Below are 10,200 nucleotides of genomic sequence, written 5' to 3'. Positions count from 1 at the left end.
ATATTTTGAAGTTTTGTGAACTTTGGATGGCTTCTTTGTGTTTATTAAAGATAACCAGTACAACGTGGTTTGGGGTGGGGATTTCAATGTTGACATGTTAAGCGATAATAGTTCAAAACGAAATATTACTACTCTTTTCCAGATAAACGGTTGCATGAATGTAATAAATCAACCGACACGTATTACTAGCACATCAGAAATATTGCTCGATCTATTCATCATTAATTTTGACCAGCAAATCGCGACATCCGGTGTGATAGATTGCGATATCAGTGATCACTTCGCAACTTTTCTACGTATAGGTAATGATATCTGTAAACGCAAAGGCCCTAAAGTGCACACTTTAGTACAAAGTATTACCACTGACCGTCTTGACTACTTCAAAGATAATTTGAGGAATGCAAACTGGGCGGGGGTTTTAGACAAAACTGACGCGAATGGAGCTTACGAGGATTTTCTCAATATTTTCAAAACTATTTACGTGAACCACTTTCCCAATCGAAAAGTAAGGACACTAAAAAAAGCCCGGAAACCATCGATAACGGCAGAATTCATTGCAAAGGTACAAATAAAAAACAAGCCATATCAAGCTTTCATTAAAACAAAAGACCCAGGCAAGCTTAAAAATTTCTAAGGCGTTCAGGAACAATTTAAACAAGAACTAAAGAAATGCAAAACCGTCTACTACCAGTATTTGTTCAGCTCAATTCCCTGCCGCACTGACGTGATGTGGAGGAAGTTGAATTCTGTTTTAAATCGCAACGGCACGCAAAACAGCATTGAATCTATAACACAAAATAACGTTGAATTGACTGGTCGTTCTCTCGCTGATGTATTTAACGACTTTTTTTTTTAAAATCTATGGGAGGGACTCCAATACAACTAATGCTTGCAGTTATATAAACCGAAGAATTCTGGAAACTTTCTATTTTAATCCAGTCACTGAAGATGAACTGGTGTCAGTGTTTCGTAACGTAAACTTTATTCACAGTTCCGACCCCGATGGTATACAGATACGCCCTGTACTATACGTTTTGGACATTATCGGCCGTTACCTGGCGTACATTTTTAATCTCTGTTTAGAAACGGCCATATTCTCCCACAAGATGCAGATAGCCAAGGTGATAGTGCTTTATAAGAAAGGCGATAGAAATGACATAAACGACTACAGACCTGTGTCACTTCTCCCAGTATTTTCGAAAGGCTTAGAAAAGGTTATACATAATCGTTTTATTGTGTTCTTGGAAAAGCATAACGTCATTACAGAATCTAAGTTCGGATTTACAAAGAAACGTTCTACGGAACTAGCTTTGCTTGATCAAAAATAATTTATACTGCGCAACTTTGAAGATAAGCATATAGTACTGGGCATATTCATCGATTTTACAAAAGCGTTTGACTACATTAACCACGAGTTGCTCATTCAAAAATTAGAGTTTTATGGTATTAGGGGACATGCAGCGTTTCTCATTAAGTCGTATTTAGAAAAACGGCGTCAGTATGTTAGTATTCTAACTCGCTTTTCTGATGTCAAGCCAATTAAAGGGTCAGTCAAGCGGTTTTTGGAGAAGCTACTTTTTGGTGCGATGGCGTTAAGGAAGTGTCAGTGAATGAGTATCTTCAGTTTTAGAAGTCAGAACCACCTATTAATCACGCAGGAATAAAATACGTGCGGACTCTTTTCTGTACTTGCGAGGGCCAATGAAATTATCGTATGTTTGAAAATTTTGGCGGTCTTTGTAAAGTTTCGCTAAAGAAACAATTTTCAGTTCATTTAAATATGTTGTGCATGATAATTTCACAAGACGTAAAATATTTCTAGTTTAGAATACGCGATACTGCAATTATCGTTTCACAAACAAGGAACTACGTTTTCTTTTTGCCTTCCTCCGCGTGGGGTGAATTTCCCGTTCCCTCGGGATGCGCGGAAGCGCGCGTATCATGAACTCTTTCCCTCCGGGTTTTCGGGAAGTGCGTTTGTGTCCGCCCGTCCTCCCGAGGCGAAATTCAACGTCGCGGCATCGTTTGACATCACGTACCAGAGGTTACGCTGCGATGCCAAACGTTTGTTTGGTTACGACTTGCCCCAACCGCAAATCGAAGAACGCCCGAAAAGGCCTGCGTTTCGTCGTCCTGCCGAAAGATGAACCTCGGAGAAGCACGTGGTTACGTCGCGCCGGCCGCCACGACGACACCCAGAACTTGCCTATGACGCCCCGTTTTTGTCACGACCACTTCGACCAAAGTAAGTTCTTCTGCGCGGAGGACACGGGTCGTTCAAAGCTTCGTTGGAACGCGATGCCGACGCTTCTGCTTCCAGTCGAGGACGTGATCGAGGCATCTCCGCTGAAGCGCCAGAAAGTCGTGGTAAGTTAGTTTTCCTTTTTCGCGGCATAGCTTTTGTGGGGAGTTCCGAAAATCTTAGAAGCCACGTGTTCGGAACAAGTTGCAAGACGAATTGCGCGTGCACGCGAAGCTTATGAGCAGGAGCTGTCCACGTAAAGGGATTTATTTGGACAGTGACCGAACACGGACGTACCAATACCCACGACAAGTGCAGTCGATACGTAATGTATAATAATAGATAATCCCAGTGCCAGTAGTGTCGCCAAGATCAGTTATTTCCTGTTTTATGGAGGGTTAGTCTCAATATTTCGGACCCCGGAAGGTCGCAGCCTAATTTTGTTTTCACAAGCAACAGTAATGCCACTACTGTGCACACTGTGATCCGTCGGCACCAGATGAAATAGAACAGGAGCGCGTGAGCGTCTTTTCACGGTGGTCTTTGGCGAAATAAGGGTGGGTGGAATATATACGGAGTGCAAGTGCGTCTACTGTTCGCGTATCTCATGCGTTCGTTTACAACCGACATGTGCCCACGTGCTCTTGTTTGCCATCTGAGATCAACCAGTGGCAGCGCGTACCTGGCTGCTTCGTAAACGTGTGTTTCTTGCGTATTCTCTAAATTGCGCGTTGATTGGCACGTTGTTTATGCGTATTTATGTTTTCCCGGAAGCTCGTACAAACTCTCTCCTACGCGAAAGGCGCATTTTGGTTCACTTGCACGCCGTATTATGCGCTGCTTTGTTTCTATTCTTTTGGTCCCGATAGTACATGTTGCGCGTTGAAAAATAGAAGGAAATGATTGGGTTACAAAGATGTGGGAAATGCAAGACTATTTTTAATTCAGAAAATTGCCCTCCCCCCTTACTTTTACTGCTTGCCAAGCTTGTACCATTGCAAACTGTTACGAGTAAAGAAAATCATGTATGCAGAACATATCCCAAGAACTAGGCAGATGATGCATAATACCACTGTGTCACCATGAGATTCAATAAATAAATACTCATCTTTCTTCAAACAACTATTCCGCAGGGCAACGACACTGGTGCCACCAGTCGGGTACTAGTACCTTCTAGTAGTCCTGAGCATCAGGACAATGGTGCTGTGGAGCCTGCCACAACAGGTCAAGGTGCTCGTAGGTACTTTCGGAAATCAGTGTGTATATAGAGGTTACAAGTCTGTAATTTCTAATTGTAGCAGCTACAAACACCCTTGCTGTGATAGCAGCTGCACCACCAGTAGCTGCACCACCAGCAGCTGTACCACCAGCGACAGCCATTGCCATGGAGGAGGCAGTTACACCACCAGTAGCTGCACTACCAGCAGCAGCACCACCAGCGACAGCCATTGCTGTGGAGGAGGCGGTTCCACTAAGTCCGCTAAGCCCTGGAGCCACCAGCATCTCATCGGGATCCGATGTGACATACTCCCCAACTCGTGACGAAGATTTTGAGAGGTAAGCTGTTCTTGTTTACATTCCATTTCGTTTCTAAATATTTTCTTGATTCTGCTGCAGCGATCAATACACACCAGGCCCACCAGAGGGAGAGCGACAGTTCCTCGTGTTTGAGAGCTGCCTGAGGGAGCTGTTCAGCACCTGCCAGGGGTGTTCAAGGCCCTGCGACACCACAATCACCCCCCTGGGCACACTGATCAAGGTGAAAAGCATCTGCCCCCTGAATCACGAGCGGATATGGGACAGTCAGCCTCTCATGAACGGGAGGGCAGCTGGAAACATCCTGCTGTCCAGCCACCTGCTGTTCTCTGGATCAAATGTCACAAGCACCTTGAGGATGCTGCGCCACATGAACGTGGAGGTCTTCAGCGATCAGACCTTCTACACGTATCAGAAGAGCCTCCTGTTCCCTGCAATCGACGAAGTGAGCAATATTTCAAAGGGTCTTAGTTGCTTTCTGTTTTTTTTTTCTTAGTGGTGCTTAAATAGGTAGATCTGAAGGCAGAGAAGGGTGAAATCTTAGTTGAAAAATGACTAATGCACTTTAGTTTCTGTAAACAAATACTGCAACATAGCCAGGGTTGACTACTAAATATTTATTTACTTGTGTATTTAGGAGGTACTGAAATTACAAATAAGCAAGTTTTATTTTATTGTGCACACATAACCGTAACTTTGTAAGGTTCACCTGGTTTGAACAGCAACAATCATTTACATTAATAGGTCTACCTGCAAGAACAACAGGATCTGGTCAGACAGCTGGAGGACCAGGATGTTGACATCACCAGCGATGGCAGATTCGACTCTCCTGGGTTCTCTGCCAAGTTCCTGACCTACACTGCACATGTTCAGCAGATCAACAAGATCCTCCACTCCATCCAAGTCCAGCTAGTAGAGGTAAGAAACCTGATCTGAGCGAAAATATAAACACTGCTTTGCTGGTCGCATAACTCGATTAAAATATGCCACACCTCTGCTTGTAGTCGGAGCGAGCCATGGCAAGTGTCAACATGGAGAAGGAGGGCCTCATCAAGCTGCTGGAATTCTTCAAGGAGAAACGTACGTGCACTCAGTCAAGGCTCAGCAGCTACGCAGCAAATTCAGCAACCTGAGCTCACATTTAGTTTTATTATTGCAACTTTCTGGAATTATATGGTTCAGGTATCCATGTAAAATCCTGGGGCACTGACCGCCACCCTGCCATACGAAAACACATGGAGGTGCACGAACCTGTGACCGCCCACTACTTCGACATTTGGCACATCTCCAAAAGTAAGCAATTTTGACAAGTATTGCATTTAACCTACATTTTCAGGGAAATATGCTGCAGGTTGATCTGAGTTATCTCGTCAAATCTTAGGTGTGAAGAAAAAGCTGAACGCAGCACGAAAACGAGCTGGATGTCAACCGCTAGAAGAGTGGACGCAGGCGACCACCAACCACATGTACTGGTCTGCCATGGCTGCGGGAGGCAACAGGGAGCTGCTCGTCGAGATCTGGCTGAGCATGCAGAACCACGTCATCGACAAGCACACTGGTCACGGGGGCAGCTACACGCGGTGTGTGCACAACGAAATTCTCGAAGCCACAAAAATGTGGATGGATCCCAGTAAGTTATTGCCTTCATAGCCTAGTTTGCTTTTCCTAAACCACATTCTTTCTTCAGACTCCCCGGCCTACAGTCACTACAAGCAGTTCACTGGAAACAAGCGCCTCCTGAAGGACCTGGCCCAGATGTCCCCCCACGGCCAGACACGGCCAGACTCCAGAAGGCATGCGTGCAAGGTAATATTATGATTAAGCTGCATTAATGTTTAATCAGTTTGCATATAATCGTTTATCACCTGACCCTACTACGACCTGACTTAGTCCTTTTCCCCAACGACTATATATTGGTCTCTCAAAGTACAAGAGAAACGGTCGAATGACAATTTTTATTGCAAACATCATCCCTAATAAAACACCATTTCACTGCAGGACTCGAGTGGCAATCTTGCATTTCGATGAGAACGCTGATCGCTGACAAGCTGAGACGCAAGAAGGCAAGCCACGCTGGGCGGTGAAAACATCCAAAGCACGCAAGGGCCACCACACAGCTTGTCCCGTCAAGACAGCACCCACCTACAGTAAGTGTGGCATTCATTTTATGGTCGTTGACTTGCTCGGTCATTTGATAAAGTGAAAAAAAAGAACCTTCGATTCCAGGCTACGTTCACAAGCTCGTAGAGGAGGTGATCGCAATCAATAGTCGATGGCGGTGTCTTGCTACTGCGGCGAAGGCCAGCACAAACATCTTTCCGGCGCCCATGACTGCGGCCTTTGCCAGGCCTTCAAAGGAGGAGTTAGTGGAAGCACGGAGGTTCCGCTTCGGCCGTACTCTGCAGTAAGGGCACTCTCTAAAATCATGTTTCATTTCCGCAGCCTGAACGAAGTATACCTGCCAGTTAAAATGAGCGTCCTAGTACATCAATGACTCTACTTTCACAGGACTCCCTGAACATCGCCATGCCCTCCATGCAGCCTGCCATCTCATCCTCAAAGCCAGTGGTAAGTGTGGCTGCAACGAAGCGATAACCGGTTTATAAATACGCAACCTTTTCTCTACAGAAATGCCCCGGACAGTACAAAGTCCACTCATTCGTCCCGCAGTCTCGTCATAAAAGCCAGCAGTAAGTGTGGCCGCTGCACGATGCTAGCAGTTCTGTAACTACCCAACCTTTTCTCTACAGAAATGCCCCAGGCAGTACAAAGTCCACTCAATCGTCCAGCAGTCTCGTCATAAAAGCCAGCAGTAAGTGTGGCCGCTGCACGATGCTAGCAGTTCTGTAACTACGCAACCTTTTCTCTACAGAAATGCCCCGGGCAGTACAAAGTCCACTCAATCGTCCCGCAGTCTCGTCATAAAAGCCAGCAGTAAGTGTGGCCGCTGCACGATGCTAGCAGTTCTGTAACTACGCAACCTTTTCTCTACAGAAATGCCCCAGGCAGTACAAAGTCCACTCAATCGTCCCGCAGTCTCGTCATGAAAGCCAGCAGTAAGTGTGGCCGCTGCACGATGCTAGAAGTTCTGTAACTACGCAACCTTTTCTCTACAGAAATGCCCCAGGCAGTACAAAGTCCACTCAATCGTCCCGCAGTCTCGTCATGAAAGCCAGCAGTAAGTGTGGCCGCTGCACGATGCTAGCAGTTCTGTAACTACGCAACCTTTTCTCTACAGAAATGCCCCAGGCAGTACAAAGTCCACTCAATCGTCCCGCAGTCTCGTCATAAAAGCCAGCAGTAAGTGTGGCCGCTGCACGATGCTAGCAGTTCTGTAACTACGCAACCTTTTCTCTACAGAAATGCCCCAGGCAGTACAAAGTCCACTCAATCGTCCCGCAGTCTCGTCATAAAAGCCAGCAGTAAGTGTGGCCGCTGCACGATGCTACCAGTTCTGTAACTACGCAACCTTTTCTCTACAGAAATGCCCCAGGCACTAAGTTTGGCTGCAGCAAAGGGTGAACCAGCTTATAAAGAAGCAAGTTTGTTTTACACCACTTGCACCAGGTGAGCACTACCAGGAAAGAATGGCCAATCCTGAAACCAGAGACCTGCAGTAAGGATATGTGTTGCTTTGCAATCATTTTTAAGTAGAATTGAGACCTATTCCAACAGTTGTGTTTGGATTTCAGGACCACGAGAGATGCAAGCTTTGACGACTGATATCACCTGCCAGTGTGGATGTTAGAGGACAAGGAACACCAGCGAGCAAAGAAAAATATATAAGGAGGCCTCCATTTTTCAATATTTGTTAGCAAGGAGTGAGGCGTAACATTTATTTGAGAAAGTCTGGTCAGTATATTGTCTTCGGTGCAGCTACATTAGGGAAGTCAAGATAATCAGGACCCTATACTTACCAGTGGGCTACCATCTCACGCACTGTTCATAATGTGACCTCGACCGGAGTGTGACATTGACAACCAAGTAGAAGGACAGGGTCTGTCATTGCATGCCAGGAATTTTCAACAGTGTCAAAGGAAAAATAGTAGGTTTACTGAAAGTGTAATGTATATTCAGTTGAAGCATACTAATGAACGTGTTCATGGCACGTTTCTTTTTTATAATTGAAGCATCTAATACCCTGGCGTTGATTTTCCATTTCATGTGCTGGCAAGCTGACAGGTTGAAGAGGAGTTACCACGATTACAGCACTGCTCGCCTGCGACTTTTTTAATAAATGGGGTTTTCAGCCAGGAGGTAGACTGGCAATGCTGAGTAAAGTTGTGCATAACTCGGATCACTCAGAGTTATTTTTAATGATATCCAAGCAGTACTGCCAGTCTACACCACGGTTTTCCCCCATCTGAATCATTCTCTTGTTTCACCTTTGTGCGATATCTCTCCTGTGTAGACCGGGAGGTGCACTGCACTCCAGATAGTTATAAATAAATGTTTGGAATAACTTTTCTGTTTCATATGACTCATCAAGAGAAGGTGGAAGCAGATAGAATGTAACCTAAACATTACCTGTAGGATCCGGTGCATCGGGCATAAAAAATGGATAGAGGGCATTTTCTGCCAATAAAGGAATGGTGAAATCATATTAAAAAAATTGCTTCATGATTGTGCCCTGCAAATAAGCAAGTAGGTCTCGATTTACACGGTTGTCCACTGTTGGGGTGCACACGGCACTGCGTGGCTGATGCTCGGTGGAGCGCCGCAGTTGGCTGCCTTGTGAATTGGGGCCGATTAGAGATAGCCATTGTCCAAGCCTTTGCTGCGTCGTCTGCTACATAAGCAACCGACGCGGCAATTACTTCGCTATGTGGCAAAGTAATTTTTTCTCGTGCGGGACACTTGCTGTGTGCCGGCTGGTTTACCTTTTTCAGAGGAACAAGTTGTGCAGAGCACTTGCAGATCAAAGTTTCTGAGTATCATGTGACACCAGGGATGTAAGAACAGTGCTTGCTTCGCCTCAGAACATGGCCGCTGTGCCGACACTGTAGCAGATGACGCGGGGGAGGCTTGGCCCCTGGCTCTCCCTGAGCCTGTGCACTAATTGGTCCTAACTCGCAAGGCGCTCACCTGCGGCGCTTCGCGGAGCGCCGGCCACGCAGAGTGGACGACCCTGTACACCACTCATGTTTGTATACCTCCCCAAAGAGAAACTCGCATGACAAAGACATGGTTAATGTGTCCAAAAAGCAATCGCATTTTATTACCTTCATAACATACATGACGGATTCACATATCTTTAGTGCCTTTCAAAGATCACATGGCACTATTGACACTTTGTCAATCAACGAAGGAATCAATACTTCAACATTTGTAACATCGCCGACAATCTGTGCTATTCCATGAAGCAGAGCTGTAAAAATGCTAACGCTACAACAGTAATCACAACAAGAGAACTCGTAATATGCAGCAAAGCTAACCAAAAGTGCAGTAATGACCCAGGGCTCACCTCAACCATCAGAATCTCCCTTTTCCCAGACACTGGCAACGCCACACAAAGGCAGGCATGGGTGGGTACTAACCCACGGATTCCTCTTTGTCTGGCCCCTATCCTCTGGCCTGTCCGGCATGGGTGACCCTGGCCGGCATAGCCCAAGAGGGTCATTGGGGCACACAAACCCCTCCACCACAGTAAGGTGGGAATCCGCTTGAGGAGGGGAGGGGGGGGGTGCAGGCAAGTGAAAAAATATCTGCAATGTGGCTATAACTTTTCGTACATTGTTTTTACTGGCTTCTGTGTTCGTTTATTTTATTGTTATGCTGTTGTGGTCCTGCTATAAAAGTTTGATAATAATTCTTCCTTGGTTTTCGTTTTGTTGCGAATAGATCACAGCCCTTCCCTTGGAAGTTTGCACCAAAGAGGAAAAACGAGCAGGGTTCCGGTTTATGTGGTCGGAAGGTGTGGACGCTCAATTCATAGACACTCCGTTGAGCGAGACACTGGTTCCCTGCTCGCTTTTCCTCTTTGGTGCAAACTTCCAAGGGAGGGGCCATGATCTATTTGCAGCAAAGAGAAAACAAATGAATTATGGTCAAACTTTCATAGCAGAACCACAACGGCATAACAATAAAATAAACGAAGACAGAAGTCAGTAAAAACAATGTACGAAACGTTATAGCCACATTGCAGATACGTTTTGACTTACCCTCATATGTTTGAGCCCCCAGAGTGGCTTTCAGTGACTGTGCCGAAAGCCAGAATACGAAGTGTCGGGAAACCGGCCCCTGATGGCCTTCACCACACAGGATGGCAGTGGTCGCCTGTTGTGCTGGCCAAGGCGCCGCCACAGCCACAGGACGCACTGCCGGTAGGCGGCGTAGCGGTTGCGCCTGAAAGAATAACCACAATAATTTTCTGCAAGACGCAATATCACAACCTTTTAAAATTGCAGATTCTGGGCTCTACC

The 10,200-nt window shown here is 46.0% G+C and overlaps 1 pseudogene; it reads left to right on the top strand.

The window, feature by feature from the left end:
* The first annotated feature begins 3,893 nt into the window (after positions 1 to 3,893).
* LOC115326863 lies at positions 3,894 to 6,186 on the top strand (annotated as a pseudogene).
* The last annotated feature ends 4,014 nt before the right edge of the window (positions 6,187 to 10,200 follow it).

Source organism: Ixodes scapularis, unplaced genomic scaffold (assembly GCF_016920785.2).
Source record: "Ixodes scapularis isolate PalLabHiFi unplaced genomic scaffold, ASM1692078v2 PGA_scaffold8__174_contigs__length_109621045, whole genome shotgun sequence".
In the NCBI taxonomy this organism is placed as follows: domain Eukaryota; kingdom Metazoa; phylum Arthropoda; class Arachnida; order Ixodida; family Ixodidae; genus Ixodes; species Ixodes scapularis.
Note: the sequence above shows the minus strand (reverse complement) of the source record. Positions and strands in the feature narration are given on the sequence as shown.